The sequence below is a fragment of the Heptranchias perlo genome, chromosome 1 (assembly GCF_035084215.1).
Source record: "Heptranchias perlo isolate sHepPer1 chromosome 1, sHepPer1.hap1, whole genome shotgun sequence".
NCBI classification, from domain to species: Eukaryota; Metazoa; Chordata; class Chondrichthyes; order Hexanchiformes; family Hexanchidae; genus Heptranchias; species Heptranchias perlo.
Window position 1 is genome coordinate 43,031,659 of NC_090325.1, and position 17,605 is coordinate 43,049,263.

Here is a 17,605-nt window from a genome sequence, read left to right on the forward strand (position 1 = left end):
ACTCGACTCGGCAAGTCGAAGGCTGGCTACTGGGCAACAAGGGTTATCCCCTCACACCGTGGCTCATGGCATCGGTCAGGAATCCATGCACACGTGCAGAGCAGGCCTATAATGAGAGCCATGCTGCCACACGCAACATCGTGGAGCACACAATAGGCCTCCTCAAACAACGCTTCCGCTGCCTGGACCGGTCTGGAGGAACCCTGCAGTACTCCCCTGAGCGGGTGGGCAGATTCATGGTGGTCTGCTGCATGCTGCACAACCTCACCATCATGAGGGACCATCCTTTGCCACCAATGATTGGAGAAGACCCTGAGCCAGAGGTGGAGGAGGAGAAGGCTGAGGAGGGAGAGGCTGAGGAGGAGGAGAAGAAGAGGCTGAGGAGGAAGAAGTGGAGCCAGAAGAGGAAGTGGAGGAAGACGCAAGGGAGCAACAGGAACCACACACCTTGTCTGCAAGGGCTCTGCGTGCTTGCCTGATCCATGCCAGCTGTCAATAATGTCAACTATATCCCCCAACTCACCAACAGTCCTACACTCCCCACATTTCCGCTCCCACAAGACAATCCAATCGCCCTCTATCTGATTACACATTGGTTTCCCTCTCAGCTCATTGCATAAGTAAAACCCACCACCAAATGCAAAATCAAAGTCTCATTTATCAATGAATAAATTAAATTATGCAAACATAACAGAACTATTCACCCTTGTGATGGTGGGAGACTGCTGGCCTTCAATGGAGTAGAGTGCAGATGGCCTTGGAGGATGACCTCGAGCAGCTCTGGGCTGTGAGAGCCCGGCTTCAGACTGCACCAGAGGACAGTGTGTCAGTGAGTATCCTGCAAGGTGTGTGTGATGTGCCTGTCGTAGTCGAATAGCTGGCAGTTTGTGTGACCTGTGAGTGGTGGCTGTGTGGCCTGTAAGTGTGGTACCATTTGCGGGTGAGGTGCAGCATGACGAGTGCAGCATTGCGTATGGATGGGCAGCGATTGTTGGTGGGTGGGTGATGGGAGTGTGATGCATGGAGCAGTGGTGCAGTTGGTAAGATGTGCCACTTGACACTTGCATTCACTCACCTTGACCGCTTTTGTCAAATCATTGAACTTCTTTCGGCACTGCACCCACGTGTGTGGTGCAATGAACCTGCCGTTGACTTCCTACACCACAGCCTGCCAATGCCTGCGGAGCTGCAGTCTGGAGGGTCTCCTGCCACCCTGTGGGTACATGTTGGCCCTCCTTTCATCCACCCCTTCCACCAGGGCCTCCTGTACATCATCGGAGAAGCGTGGAGTCCTCTCTCGTGCCGGTCCTACTATCCTCGTGGCCGTCTTTCCCGCCTCCTAGTAAGCTGTGTATCTGCCATTTCAAATGTGCACCTGCATCTTTAAGAGGTGCAGGCTGCTGATGACGTGCGCTGTTCACGCCCCATTTCCGACTTCCTTATTCTCCGTGCAGCCTCTCAGCAGTGAGGGTAGAGCTGGCTGCACAGAGATATCATGGTAAGTAGCAGGCAGCACGACGTTCTCGGCCATCGGGCGCAGGGTACTAGCGCATCACGCTGCCCCCACCCAAAATCGGCCCTTATCGAATTTTTCCCCCACTGTCCCTGAAATTCTTGGGGGGTGGGGGGGCTGAGGAGCAGGGATGGACTGGCCACGGGAAATCGAGAGATTTTCAGAATGTCCCTGTGAATGGTTCCAGAGCGCAGTATTATCTGTGCCCCCTTTTTCCGTGAAAATCCCGAAGAGCCCTGCCCCATTTTGGGAGAACCAATCTGCCCCTGCCTCGGAGCACAGGACAGGAGGGGCAAAGCCTGCCCACTGTATAGGACCCTGACTCTGTCGGAAGTTCCACAATCAGACTACATACTATATCCTGAGAAGACACCTACTGCATTTGCGCTATAACTGAGGCACCTGCCTGAAGGAAGAATTTCACTGCAGGACATTGCCACAGTCAACTGTAGGGGCTCAGAAAATTGTGAAAAAACTGCTCTGTGCTTCTGTCCATTTTTTGGAGGCATTATAATCCAGTGTAAAATAGCGCATTTTATTTCAAACAGGTCCGAATCAGCAGACAACTTTCAGACTAAATAGCAAACTTCTTTTCTCGTGGCTGAATGTAATTGATTGCCCTGTGATCAACTGCACTAAGCATTTCGGAATTCTATCTTCCCCCACCTGCCTAGACATCCCTGTTATCCAGCATTGCTAAGGTCATAAATGAGGTAAATGTGTCATATAATGTATCTCCCTCATTTACAATGGATTATTTGTGTCCGCCTCACCCACAAATGGGAAGGCACATTACAGGCCAGCCTCTGTAAGTGCTGGAATTTCCAACAAGGCAGGAAAGGGGCAGAACCCTACTGGATCTGGGTTCTGCCCCAAATTCTCGTTCCTCACACAGGCATTGTGCCACAAAAACCATCCTCCCTAGCTGGGAGATTTTTTGGGCCTTTCACAAGATCACAAGATAATTATGCATGAAGAAAGCCATTCGGCCCATCATAATTCATCTATCCAGAGAGATCCTAAAGTTCTTCCATTGTGGTAATCAATTGTGCCTTAACTGACTCCAGTATTTTCACCTTCACCAATCTATCTGGCAGTCAATGCCATACGTTGATCGCTTTTTGTGCGAAGAAGAATTTACTGAACATCAGTGCTAAGATTACTTTTTACTAGTTTGAACCTGTGTCCCCTTGTTCAACTCCTGCAATTTAATTTGAAATAATATTTGGATTTACTTTTTTCATTACCTTAACTATCTCATATAGTTCTTTAAGATCCCTCTGCAGACATCTCCTTTCTCGACTGAAAGGCCCAAGTTATTCCAGTCTTTCCTCACAGTTGGAAACTTTGACACTGGGATTAGCCTCATTGCTCTTCTCTGCACTGCCTCCAATACTTGAATGTGTCTCAGTGACCAGAACAGGACACAGTACTCAAGGTGCCAAATGACCTGAATATTATACAGTTTGAGCATGGCCTTATCTGACTTGTATTCTATTATTTCGGCTGTGCAGTTCAACATCCTATTTGTTTTTATTTTATCTGGAGCATCCCACTCCAGAGACTTCAGCACAAAATCTAGGCTGATATTCCATTGCACTACTGAGGGAATGCTGCACTGTCGGAGGTGCCGCCCTGTGGATGAGATGTTAAATAAAAGATCCCATGGCACTATTTCAAAGAAGAGCAGGAGAATTCTCACCAGTGACCTGGCCAATTTTTATCCCTCAGCCAACATCACTAAAACAGATTATCTGGTCATTATCACATTGCTATTAGTGGGACCTCGCTGTGCGCAAATTGGCTGCTGCATTTCCTACATTACAACATTGACTACACTTCAAAAGTACTTAATTAACTGTTAGCAGTTCTGGGCACCGCACCTTCGGAAGGACATATTGGCCTTGGAGGGAGTGCAGCGTAGGTTTACTAGAATGATACCTGGACTTCAAGTGTTAAGTTACAAGGAGAGATTACACAAATTGGGGTTGTATTCTCTAGAGTTTCGAAGGTTAAGGGGTGATCTGATCGAAGTTTATAAGATATTAAGGGGAACAGATAGGGTGGATAGAGAGAAACTATTTCCGCGGGTTGGGGATTTTAGGAGTAGGGGGCACAGTCTAAAAATTAGAGCCAGACCTTTCAGGAGTGAGAGTCGAAAACATTTCTACACACAAAGGGTGGTAGAAGTTTGGAACTCTCTTCCGCAAACAGCAATTGATACTAGCTCAATTGCTAAATTTAAATCTGAGATAGATAGCTTTTTGGCAACCAAAGGTATTAAGGGATATGGGCCTATGGCAGGTATATGGAGTTAGATCACAGATCAGCCATGATCTTATCAAATGGCGGAGCAGGCACGAGGGTCTGAATGGCCAACTCCTGTTCCTATGTTCCTATGTTCCTATAATTGGCTGTAAAGCACTTTGGGACATCCTGAGGTCACAAAAAGCGCTATATAAATGCAAGTTTTTCTTTTTTATTCTTTTTGTTGATTGCTGCTCTGCGGTGGTTTGACATATTGAGTGGTGAGTCGACTAAGACTCTTAGATTTCTTTCAGCTTCATCCTCAGCTTTTTCAACATCATTCATGCAGTACATGTGTCACTTATTTTCCTGTTCTTATGTGTAATACTTTACCCTTGTCTGCATTAAATTTCATTTGCTATTGCTCTTAAATATTTTACCCAATTCATTCTGTAATTTCTGAGTTACCATCTCCGATTCCAATGACCTTCCTCGTTTCGTATCATCTGCCAATTTGACCCCTTTGCATTGAGTTTCTGAGTCCAAATCATTGCTGTAAATCAGAAACATTGGTGGTCGCAATACCAAACCGTGGGCACCTCACTTAGTACCTCCCCCATCCTGACATAACTCTTCTAATGAGTACCCGTTGTCTTCTCCCCTTCAGCCAATGTCTTATCCATTCAATTATATTCGACAAAAAAAGGGTTAAAATAGGCAGAGAACAACAAAGTTAAAGTTTAAAAGGACATTCAGAATAAGAGGACAAAAAGGACTGGCAGCACACATAAGCAAAGTGTTTAATATTTTTATTTTATATAAAATTGAGTTTTAGATAGTTGGTTTATTAATTTAGGGTTAAAGTGATAAAGCTATTGATGTCTGAATAGTGTTATTATTGTAATATTTGTATTATTTTCATCTTCTCAGAGCAGGAGCTGAAAAAAACATGACCAGTTAGCCCAGAGTGAAGTTTCTCTTAATCAGAAGGCAGTTTGGCACAACATCCAAATTTGTCTGATTACAGTAAAAGAAGAGGTAGTTGAGATACTGGATGGGCTAAAAATTGGTAAAGAGGAGGTAACAGAAAGGCAAGCTGTACTTAAAGTAAATAAGTCACCCAGTCCAGATGGGTTGCATCCTAGGTTGCTGAGGGAAGTACGGGTGGAAATTGTGGAGGGATTGGCCATAATCTTCCAATCATCCTTAGATACGGGGGTGGTGCCAGAGGACTGGAGAATTGCAAATGTTACACCCTTGTTCAAAAAAGGGTGTAAGCATAAACCCAGCAACTACAACCTCAGTGGTGGGGAAACTTTTAGAAATGATAATCCAGGTCAAAGTTAATAGTCACTTGGACAAGTGTGGATTAATTAAGGAAAGCCAGCACGGATTTGTTAAAGGCAAATCGTGTTTAACTAACTTGACTGAGTTTTTTGATGAGGTAACAGAGAGAGTCGATGAGGGCATTGCGGTTGATGTGGTGTATATGGACTTCCAAAAGGTGTTTGATAAAGTGCCGCATAATAGGCTTGTCATCAAGGTTGAAGCCCATGGAATAAAAGGGGCATTGGCAGCATGGATACGAAATTGGCTAAGAGACAGGAAACAGAGAGCAATGGTGAGTGGTTGTTTTTCGGACTGGAGAGAGGAACACAGTGGTGTTCTCCAGGAGTCGGTGCTGGGACCACTGCTTTTGCTGATATATATTAATAACTTGGATTTGGGTGTACAGGGCACAATTTCAAAATTTGCAAATGACACAAAGCTTGGGAGTGTAGTGAACGGTGAGGAGGATAGTGATAGACTTCAGGAGGACATGGACAGGCTGGTGGAATGGGTGGACACATAGCAGATGAAATTTAAATGCAGAAAAACTCAAAGTGATACATTTTAGTAGGAAGAACGAGGAGAGACAATATAAACTAAAGGGTACAATTCTAAAAGGGGTGCAGGAACAGAGAGATCTCGGGTTATATGTGCACAAATACTTGATGGGGGCAGGGCAGGTTGAGAAAGTGGTTAAAAAAGCATACGGGATCCTGGGCTTTATAAATAGAGGCATAGAGTACAAAAGCAAGGAAGATATGATGAACCTTTATAAAACACTGGTTTGGCCAAACTGGAGTATTGTGTCCAGTTCTGGGCACCGCACTTTCGGAAGGATGTGAAGGCCTTAGAGAGGGTGCAGGAGAGATTTACTACAATGATTCCAGGGATGAAGGGCTTTAGTTACGTGAATAGACTGGAGAAGCTGGGGTTGTTCTCCTTCGAGGAGAGAAGGTTGAGAGGAGATTTGATAGAGGTATTCAAAATCATGAAGGGTTTAGACAGAGTAGATAGAGAGAAACTGTTCCCATTGGCAGAAGGGTCAAAAAACAAGAGGACATAGATTTAGGTGATTGGCAAAAGAACCAAAGGCGACATGAAGAAAAACTTTTTTATACAGTAAGTGGTTAAGATCTGGAATGCATTGCCTGAGGGGGTGGTGGAGGCAGATTCAATCGTGACTTTCAAAAGGGAATTGGATAAGTTCTTGAAGGGTTAAAATTTGCAGAACTACGGGGAAAGGGTGGGGGAGTGGAACTAGCTGGATTGCTCTTGCAGAGAGCCAGCACAGACTCGGTGGGCCGAATGGCCTCCTTCCGTGCTGTAACCATTCTATGATTTTATGATACAGCTCTGTGAACTGCCTTGGAATATTTTTCTACTTTAGAGGTGCATTATAAATGCAAATTGTCGTTGCTGTTCAAAGAAAATTGACTATATAAAGCTACTTAAATCATTTCAGTATATTTGCAAATCTTTGATTTTTTTTTGTTACAATTATTATATTTTGTAATAGATCAACATAGAAACTGACCACATATTACCAACTAGTCCAATTTATCACCATACAAAAATGCTTGAATTCTGCTGCTTTTTCCGCCATTTATTCAATTTTGATTGTATTGTCAAATACAAGCTATATTCCCAAACATCTATCCCTCTGCCCCCACCATCATATGTAACACAACTCAAAAGATATATAAATTAGAGATAATGGGGCCAAAATTCTGGGATTCCCGCTCCAACAGGTAGCCCAGATGTTATGATGCCGACCCTGTTTCAAACTCAAGGACAGAGTCATCTGAATAGTTGGAATGGGTTGCCAATGCTTCAGCGGGAACCACCCCGATCCGCCTTTGTAAGGCGGGGTGGCCCACATCTCCTCTGCCTGAGGTTCCCCCAAATCCCTTCTAGGCCAAAGAAGAAAGAAGTGTTACAAGTCTTCTGCTCCGAAGGGAGCCATCAGCCTCTCAGAAAGATAAACGATTCCCTCTGGGATCGATTACCTTTACCTTCTGAAGACTTGGAGAGTTGGTTGGGATCCAGCAGAACTCATTCCAGCTCTCGTCTGTTGAGCGTTCCATTCGAGACTTGAGACGGATTCCTGGGGCTGCCCAAAAACTCCCCTAGATACCCCCCTTAACGTAACCCTAACTTTAACCCATGCTTCCCCCCCCCCCACAACCGCCCCAAAGGAATTGCTTATAAGGGTACAAACGCGATGGAATCCTAGCAGAACCAGATTCCACCCGATTTTCCAATCCCCGACGATAGATCTGTCCCACTTACGCCTTGTTCCAGGCTGGAATTTCTGGCCTAACTTCCACAAGTGGACATTCAACTCAAATTCACAACTTTAGTAAACAACAAATTCAAAATCAAATTTTTTTAATTAAAATATAAAGCAGTGCAGAACACGAGGAGAATTTAAACTTGCACTGCAAAATGTCTGGAACAAATCAGAATAATTTTCAATAGAACAGAATCGTTCTGTGTTTTATCTCTCTGAAGTGGAGCTGGAAATGTTTGAAATGTTGATACAGACTCAATTACATTTTACAACATTGTGCCCCCTTGTGTTGATTTGGCTTCAAACATGTTATTGTTGCCAGAATTTTCAGCAAAATGAAGCTCCATGATAAATCACGCACGCCTTCAAATGGAATATGACAATGAAGACCAAATAGTTAGGAAAGCATAATCACAACAAACAGCCTGCAAACATATTGAGAACTGAGTGCTGATATAATCCTTCCAGTTACGTGCGATCCTGGTTATAAGCAACTCCCTTGTCCTTCCCTGACCTATTCCGTGTAACCAGATTTCTTATTTTTTTCCCCATATGACAACAGGTCTTTCCTGCCTGAAGGAACCATCAGCTCATTGCACATGAAAAATAAAACATTCAGCCTAAGTTCAGCTCCACCTTGACTCCAGGACATGAAAGGGACTTACCTTTGCGCAGTCTTAAAGATCTTAAGTAATTGTGCTGTGTGAAGCACAGTTGTATGACTAGAGGCACTGCCAATCATTTGCTTTCCTCATGGTTCAGCATTCTACAATACCAGTATTTATTTTATCCTTAAAACTGCTTAAGGTTAGCCCTGAGTCTGTTAAAGTTAATGTTCTAGCCTGCATTTTTTTCTCTTTTCTTTTTTTCTTTCTCTCCTTTTCTACCCTGCTGCTCTGAGGCATTGGGGTGAATTTTAATCCCCAAGAATGGGTGGGTTGGGGTCAGGTGGGAGATGAAAATTGTAGTTTTTTTGGATCGGGACTGCAACCCGGTTTCAATGCACCCACTTCCGGGTTTAATGTGGGCACATTTAGAGGCATGCGTGGAACCGATTCGCCGAGGTCACATCCCCAATTAGTGCCAGCGGGCAGGTCGTTAGTGGGGCAATTAACGTCGTTAAGAGAGCTGAGTTAGATTTCTTTTATTGAATCTGACCCAACTTCGAATTTAACATCTCCAGCAGGGTTTCGCGGAGTTTCTGAATCTTGCCAGTGAAATGAATGTGAGATTCAGCTGCAGTTAATATGGGTATTCAAAGCTATGATTGCCCCATTTGAATAAAAGATCAGTTACTGCAGCTGGTCTCTCAGTTCTCTCAGGCAAACGTTTGGCAGAGAGTTCTTGTGTTGACACAACTTTTGCAAAACTTTGGAGCCTTTCAAACTGGCACGATCAGGATGGGAGGGTGCAATGGATGTAATCGAGAGGACATCTGAGGAGGAGGAAAATGACCATTCACAGCAGCCACTCGCTGTGTTGGGATCTGCAGGCGCACAAGAGAGAGGTGCACAACAAAGATCTGGAGAACAGCAGAGAGAAGAGCTGAGTGGAGAACAGCAGAGAGGGGAGCAACAGAGCAGCTGAAGTCGCAGAGGCATTACCCATGTGACAGGGTATGCAGGCAGAGGCTGAGCTTCCTGGACTTCTCTGAAGAGCAGGCTCAGTTTGAGTCTGCAGGTGGTTGCAGATATCTACACCCTCCACGAGGAAGAGCTGCTCCCTGCCAGACCTGGTGGCCTCGCATTGCCCGTCGCAGTGAAAGTCACCACTGCCCTCAATTTCTTTGCCTCTGGCTCCTTCCAGTGCTCCACCAGTGACAACTCCAGGGTGTGTCAGTCGTCTGCACATAAGTGTATAAGGCAGGTGACGGATGGGTTGTTTACCAGGGAGTCTGATTACGTGAACTTCCTCCACATTGACAATGGCCAGAATGAGTGGGCAGTCGGGTACGCCTTTTTGGCTGGCTTCCCACGGGTGCAGGGCGCAATCGATTGCACACACATGGCAATCTGAGGACCACCACGTGAGCCAGGAGTTTTCATCAACCGCAAGGGGTTTCACTCCATCAAGGCACAGCTGGTGTGCAACCACAAGAAGAGATTTATGCAGGCGTGCACCAGATTTCCTGGCAGTTCTCATGATGCATTTATACTGCACCAGTCGAACATTCTAGATCCCTTCCAAACAAGAGACAGACTAAAGGGCTGGCTCGCTGGAGACAAGGGAAACCCCCTTCAACCTTGGCTCATGACACCTGTGAGGAACCCCACTAATGAGGCACAAGAGCGCTACAACCAGAGCCAATGACCACCAGATGTGTCATCGAGCAAGCCATCGGCATATTGAAGATGCGCTTCAGGTGCCTTGATAGGTCTGGAGGTGCCCTTCAGTACTCGCCAGCAAGGGGCTCCAGAATCATCGTGGTGTGCTGCATCCTGCACAACATAGCACAGCAGAGAGATTTACAAGTGTTAATCATCTTCTGATGGCAACAACATTGAAGAAGAGGCAGAGGAGGAGGAGGACAAGGAGGAGGGGGAATATGAAGATGGGGCACACATCGCCAGACGAACTGCGCGCATTGCTGCCCGGGATGCCAGGGAAATGGGTCAGAGTTGGGCAAAAGGGCAAGCAGAAATCCTGTCCCACTGCTCCTTCTCCCCAAAGAGAAGTTAAACCTGTGGCCTTTCGTTCTACACTCACAATTTAATTTAAAGCAATATTTCAGATTTAACTTTTCCATATCATTAACTATATTCTACACCTCTTTAAAATCTCAAGCCAAAAAATGGCATCTGGTAAGTTACTGTCCCATTTACACTGCTAAACCAGTGTTGCCTACTTTCAAGCTCCATTGTGCTAAATTGTCAGAGGTGCCTCGCCACCCAGATGAGACATTGGACAACCTCCACTGTACTTCAACGTAACGTGCCATAGATGAAGCACTTTGAGTTTTTGAAAAATATTTTCTTTTTGAAAATGGCCGACCCACAAGTCAATATTTATTATCCAACCCTAGTTGTCCTGAGAGCCTTATAACTCAATCATATAGCGTGGGACTGGGATCACAAGCAGGAGTGGCAGGTTCCCTCCCCTAGAGGATGTAAATGAGTTAGTTGGGTTTTTACAATTATCATGGTCATTTTTCTGGTGTTAGCCCACAACTTACCAGATTAATTGAATTCACTTACACAACTTGCTCTGGTGGAATATGAACTGCTAACCTTCAGGTTACTAGTCCAGTATTATAACCACAACCTACTATACCCATTAATGCATTCTGGTAAAATATAATAAGGTTCTATATAAATGCAAGTCCTTTCTTTTTAATGACACATTTAAAATGTTTTCTCTTCCTGATATTTTCTATCTGTATTCCTTACAAAAGTCAATTCTGGTAGGACCAGCTTGTCATTACATTGAGTTATCTAATGTATTCTCAAGATTTTGCATTAACATCATAATTTGAACACTTCAAATTTTTTTCTCACAATCCACACTTAATGTCACTGGTTTACAACCATATGTGGCTATAGGCCATATCCATAGTCTTACGAGCTTCATTTTTACACTCTTTATGAGTCCCTAGACTTTCCAAATTGTTTCCAGCCAGGTCACCTGGCTTCTTGCCATCTCAATGAATCTTTCATTTGCTTGCAGCCTTGACCCTTCTCTGTGTCGTTTCTTTCAAGTGTACAAAATAGTCACCTTGTTCTACTTTCTCACCATCTATTCTAATCGTTAGGGGTTGGAGCTTTTTTTCATTACTCTGACTTCTTTTTACTCTTGTTCAATATAGGTAATAATTGTTGATTTTATCATCACTTTTAGTGATCTTTTATAGTGTTGTTACACTGTTGATAAAACGAAAGCTTGAGGTATTGAAGGAAATAGGGCATCATGGATAGGAAGCTGTTTAAAGGACAGAAATCAGAAAGTAATGGTTAATGAAGGTTTTTTTGAACTGGAAAGATGTAAACATTGGGTGGCCCCCCAGGAATCATTGTTGAAACCATTGACCTTCTTAATATATATAAATGATCTGCACTTGGTTAGAGGACACAATAATAAAAGTTGCGGACGATAAAAATAAAGAATGTGGCTACCTGTGAACTGTACGTGCCTTCAGGAGGACATATGCAAGTTAATAGATTGGACAGATAGTTGTCAGGTGAAATATAATGTAAGGAAATGTGAGGTGATACATTTTGGATGGAAGAATAAGGAGAAGTATACACTAAATAGTAAAACTTTAAAAGGAGTAAAGAAACAAAGAAACTTGGGGGTTTAGATGCTCAAATATTTAAAAGTAGGAGGATAAGTTGATAAAGCTGTTAAAAAGAAGCATTTGGGGGTCCTAGATTTTATAAATAGGGACGTAGAGTACAAAAGCAAAGAGGTAATGCTAAAACTATACAAATCGCTGGCTAGGCCACAGTTAGAAAATTGCATACCATGCCAACTGTCCACTTAGTACATAACAATCAGCGTTTGGAGCACCTGTCCACATGTGGTCCCTCAAATCCCACATAATTCACTTCAAGTCGCACCATTAGCCAACATGGTTTAGTTCTCCTGGGCATGCACAATGAGTTTCCCAGCAAATACAGATATGCAGGTGGAGAGCTAGGTAATTGGAGCAACTTCAACATCTACAATTCAGCCTTATCTGTTGACTCTTCTTCCCTTTAGTTTATAATTTTTAAAAATTTCCTGACTGATTAGTGTATGAACATTCGACGCCTGGTCCCTTTAGGCAGAAACTTGTTTCCAGGGCAGCAGTGCATTCCAAAAAAGTAAGCGAACCAGGCACAATGACTGAAGATTCAGTATCCTAACTAAGGACTAGCCCTTTATTTACCCCCAGGCCACACAAACTTGCTCTGCTGCCAGTGTTTAAATGGTTGCGAGATCTCCAGCGGATCCTCTCGTCGTGATGAAGGGTCTGCATACCTTTCTGCATTGAAGGAATTTTTCTTTTTGAAAAATGCTCTGGAATGGAGTTTTTGTGGAAACCTGTTGCTTTCAGCCCCCTCCTCACTGTGGCAGAAGGAACACACCTCTACAGTCCACCTCAGCTGTTCCCCAACATCATTGAACTCACTAGGGAACAGCATTATCAACCACCTTAAGTAGATTACTACATGCAGAAATCCAATTAAAATGTATTGTTATGAAGTTGTTTCTCCAGTTTTAATGTCATTATTATTTGGCAAAACTACCAGTTTGAAAAGAATTTACCAATGCCTAAAACGATGCCAGGCAAGTAGTACTTTCCCCACCATTACTCACAAAGGTAAGTTCAAATGGGGGAGACCATTCAGTCCCTTTAGTTCATCCTTCCTACGATTCCCCCATAAACGCTAACTGTCAGCATTTTGCACGGACAAATCAGCGTTTGGATCCTGTGACTGTTTCGTTTCTAAATTGCGATTAGCAGGAATTCAACTTTTTCACTCTCCTCCAATTCTGCACCAGTTCTTCTTCAAGTGTGCAATGGGCTGTGTGTTTCCCACACATGTTCAAACAAATCAGCCTGCAGAGAGGGAGAGGAGGGAGAGAGCCAAGGAATGAGTTCAGCCTAAAATTGTAATGAATTACCGAGAAACACTAACCAGACCGGTTTAACATGCCTTTGCTTTTTTGAATTGTAATTTAACATTAACAGATGAATGGGCACTTTATTGACATCTAATGGGTTATAAATTTAATTAAACAAAAATGTGAAATTTTAACTGCACCCATTTTATTAAATGTATACAGTGTAGTTTATTCCTGAAATTGATAAAATATGTTATGTACCAGCTTACAGTTGGCAATAATTATCTTTTTTTTAGAAATTCATGTGAAGATTTCTAAGACATAACTTAATTGTGTGTCATTTACAGACTTCATAATTAGTATACCTCAAAGTTTTGTAAAATAAATCTATTTTTTGGAAGTCAATAATTTCATAGATGCCATTTTCAGTATCAATGTTCTTGAGATATTATTCTGTGCAAAATACACTCACAACTAGCACCATCCAAAAAATAAATAAAAGGAACAACATGCGTTTATATCATACCTTTCACATCCTCAGGATGGCCCAAAGTACTTTGCAGCCAATTTATTACTTTTGAAGTGTAGTCACTTTTAATGTAGCGGAAAGCAGAAACCAATTGGTGCACAGACACCAATGAGATAATTGGCTAGTTCATTTGTCTTGGCGGTGTTAGTTGATGGATGAATGTTGGCCAGAGCAAAAAGAGATCTACCATGCTCCTATTTGAATAGTGCCAATATTTTAAATCCACCCGAAAAGGCAAGGTTTAACATCTTAATAGGAAAGAAAGCACCTCCAGTAATGCAGCACCCTGCCAGTACTGTATAGAAATGTCGACCTAGATGATGTACATAAGTTCAGGAGTGGGGCTTGAACCTGCAACCTTCTAACTCAGAAACAAGAGTACTATAAATGACACTTAGGGCCATTATGTTCCATGAATTTTTCACCTACGAACCTGCCATTCATTTTTATTTTGGAAAATAGTGGACAGACCATAGAAAGATAGGAAAAGTAATCATTACACAGATCATCAAATCCGACCACATTTTTAATCCCTTTCTTGGGGTTGCTTAGATCTGAGGCAGCTGGAGACTATTATAAATTCATATGTATTGGTCTTCAAACAGAAGTGAATTGTATTCATTAATTGCTTGCTGCATACATTACAACCATCAGCATTTCACATTAACATCAGCATTTCTGAAGGCCTGTCAGAGTATCAGCGGTAGGCTTCATAAATCAGCACCTTTCAGCCTGAGTTGTTTTTAATTTATTTCACTCCAGAAAGTTGTTTGTGCACATGCTTGGAGTTTCTCTGATATCGGTAGCTCTTAAGGTGTTTCTTTGCGTTGATGTGATGTTTTAAAGGCCCATGAGAGCATTCAGGAAGGAACAGGCTGCATTTTGCTCTCATGAGAAACACATAAGGCAGATTGTAGCTTTATATGAGATCGCAGAGCATTGTTAGGCTAAGGGGAAACCCATTTACAATGCTTTCATCAATTTCCATAAGGCTTTTGATCTAATGCTCCATGCATCCTTCATGAAGAAGCTGAATGCTATGGGAGCACAAGCCCAAATCTTGGATCTAATCCAGCTCCAATATCCGTGTAAGACTGGGAGGGAGACTTACTCAACTTATCTCTTGAAAAGGGAGTGAAGCAAGGTTGTCCACTGTCATCCAGCCTATTGGATGACTTCAATAGCATTGTATAGCCTGGGCATTTATGAAATGTGCTCCTTGTTGCAGTTGATATTGTGTTGATGACAGACTTACAAGGGGATCTAGTGCGTTTCACTCACCATCATTTCTGGCTTCAAATGCAGAATGCTGGAAAGGGCAACAAAAAATGTCAAAAATAAAAAAATTCCTGGGGGAGGGCATGCCCCCAGGCCCCTCAGGATATAAATTGTATACCGTCAGAGCTCACAACCCCTTTCAGAAATGTCTACATTCATCAGTGCAACAAATGTATTTTTGAAAGCCTTCGTTTTTTTTACCTTTAATACAACTGATGAAATATTGGGTACAGCTGCATAATTCATGACAATCTCAGGCCCCACTGCACTCCCATTGCAACTACTTTTCTCATATGCCATTAGGTTTCAGTTTTCAAAGAAAACAAACCGAATTGTAACATGTGCTCCCAAATCGATACTAAAAATACTGAAGTCCACTGTAATAAAAAGGAATTTAATTTATTCAGTTGCCTTGAAGAAGTGGCTTTGGTCACAGGCCTCTATTCAGGGCTGTTTATCAGTTGTACTTTTTTTGAGTTATCATCTTTTGGGAGGCTGTGTCAGCTCTTTTGTAGTTGTTCTTTGGCTTTTGCAACTTTTGCAAGTTTTATAGTATGATATTGGGATAGATTTTCAATTTGCTGCCAAGGCGTAAAACTGGCGTTTCAGATTGGCCGTCATTTATAGAAACCAATAAAATCAATGTAAATGGAAATTGAGCAGATTCTATAAAGGACGGTCGATCGACAATGCAAGTTTTAAGCCCGGGTGGCAAGTTGAAAATCTATCCCATTGCGTCCGGTTTTCAGGTGCCCTACTTTCGGAAGGATGTCAAGGCCACAGAGACAGTACAGAAGAGATTCACTAAGATGATACCAGAAACTTGGGCTCTTTTCATTAGTGCAGAGGAGATCTGACAGAAGTTTTCAAAATTATGAAGGGTTTTGGTAAGATAAATAGAGAACAGCTATTTCCGCTGGTCAGTAAGTTGATATCTAGAGAGCATAAATTTAAGATCATTACCTGAACATTTACCTGAGGAAGGAGGAAGCCTCCGAAAGCTTGTGAATTTAAAATAAAATTGCTGGACTATAACTTGGTGTTGTAAAATTGTTTACAATTGTCAACCCCAGTCCATCACCGGCATCTCCACATCAAAAGAACGGAGGGAGAGGTTAAGAGAATTTGTTTTTACGCAGAAGGTTGTTAGGATATGGAATACCCAAACAATGGTTGAAGCAGAATGCATAATAACTTTAAAAAGTGAAGTGAATAAATATTTGAAAGTTTGAAATGATATCAGTTCTGAATACTGGTGGGGGAGAGGGTTCCTCTGCGGAGTGCAGCCAGAGCCAAGACCATAGCACCAGGGGTGGCTCAGCTGTATGGGAGGGGGCGGGGGGGAGGAGACAGGTCAGGAGAGCAATAGTGATAGGGGATTCTATAGTTAGGGGAGCAGACAGGTGTTTCTGTGGCCTCAGACGTGATTCCAGGATGGTATGTTGCCTCCCTGGTGTCAGGGTCAAGGATATCACTGAGCGGCTGGAGACCATTCTATAGGGGGAGAGTGAACAGCCAGAGGTCGTGGTCCGTATCAGTACCAACGACATAGGTAGAAAGAGGGATGAGGTCCTGCATGCAGAGTTTAAGGAGTTAGGAAAGAGATTAACAAGCAGGACCTCGAAGGTAATAATCTCCGGATTACTCCTGGTGCCATGCCCTAGTGAGTATAGAAATAGGAGGATAGAGCAGATGAATGCATGACTGGAGAGATGGTGCAGGGGGGAGGGCTTCAGATTCCTGGGGCATTGGGACCAGTTCTGGGGGAGGTGGGACCTGTACAAGCCGGACGGGTTGCACCTCAACGGAGCTGGGACCAATGCCCTCGCGGGGAGGTTCACCAGTGCTGTGGATGGGGTTTTAAACTAATTTGGCAGGGGGATGGGCACCAGGATGTAGCATTGGAAAGGAGAAACAAGGTGCACAAAGTCTTAGGAGAGACAGATAGCACTAGAGTAAGAAATAGTAAGGTGTTCGATGGGGTCAGACCAAGAGAGAATATGAGAAAGTCTAAGACGAGTTTGTGGTGCATGGGTGTGAACGCATGAGGCGTGGTAAACAAGGTTGGTGAGCTGCAGGCACAAATAGCCACATGGGAATACGAGGTTGTGGCGATAACGGAGACCTGGCTCAAAAAGGGCAGGATTGGGTACTAAATATTCCTGGATACAAGGTGTTCAGGAAAGATAGGGAAGGAAAGAAAGGAAGGGGGGGCGGGTGGCAGTATTGATTAAGGAGAATATTGCAGTGCTGGAGAGAGACGGTGTCCTGGAGGGGTCAAGGACAGAATCTACTTGGCTAGAGTTAAGGAACAATAGAGGAGCCATTACACTACTGGGTGTGTTCTATAGGCCACCAACTAGTGGGAAGGATATAGAGGAGCAAATTTGCAGGGAAATTCCAGAGAGGTGCAAAAGCCAGAAAGTAGTAATAACGGGGGATTTCAACTATCCTAATATAGACTAGGATAACAATGATATAAGGGGCAAAGAAGCAGAGGAATTTTTGAATGTGTTCAGGATAACTTTCTCGACCAGTACATTTCCAGTCCAACGAGGAAGGACGCATTGCTGGACTTGGTTCTAGGGAACGAGACGGGCCAAGTGGAGCAAGTGTCAGTGGGAGAGCATTTAGGGAACAGCGATCATAGTATCATAAGGTTTAGAATAGCTATGGAAAAGGACTCTGACCACTCTAAAGTAAAAATACTCAATTGGAGGAGGAGCAATTTCAGTGGGATGAGAACTGATCTGGTCTGGGTAAATTGGAATCATAAATTGGCAGGTAAAACTGTAGTTGAACAATGGGCAGTCTTTAAAGAGGAGATGATTTGGGTACAGACAAGGTACATTCCAACGAGGGAGAAAGGTAGGGC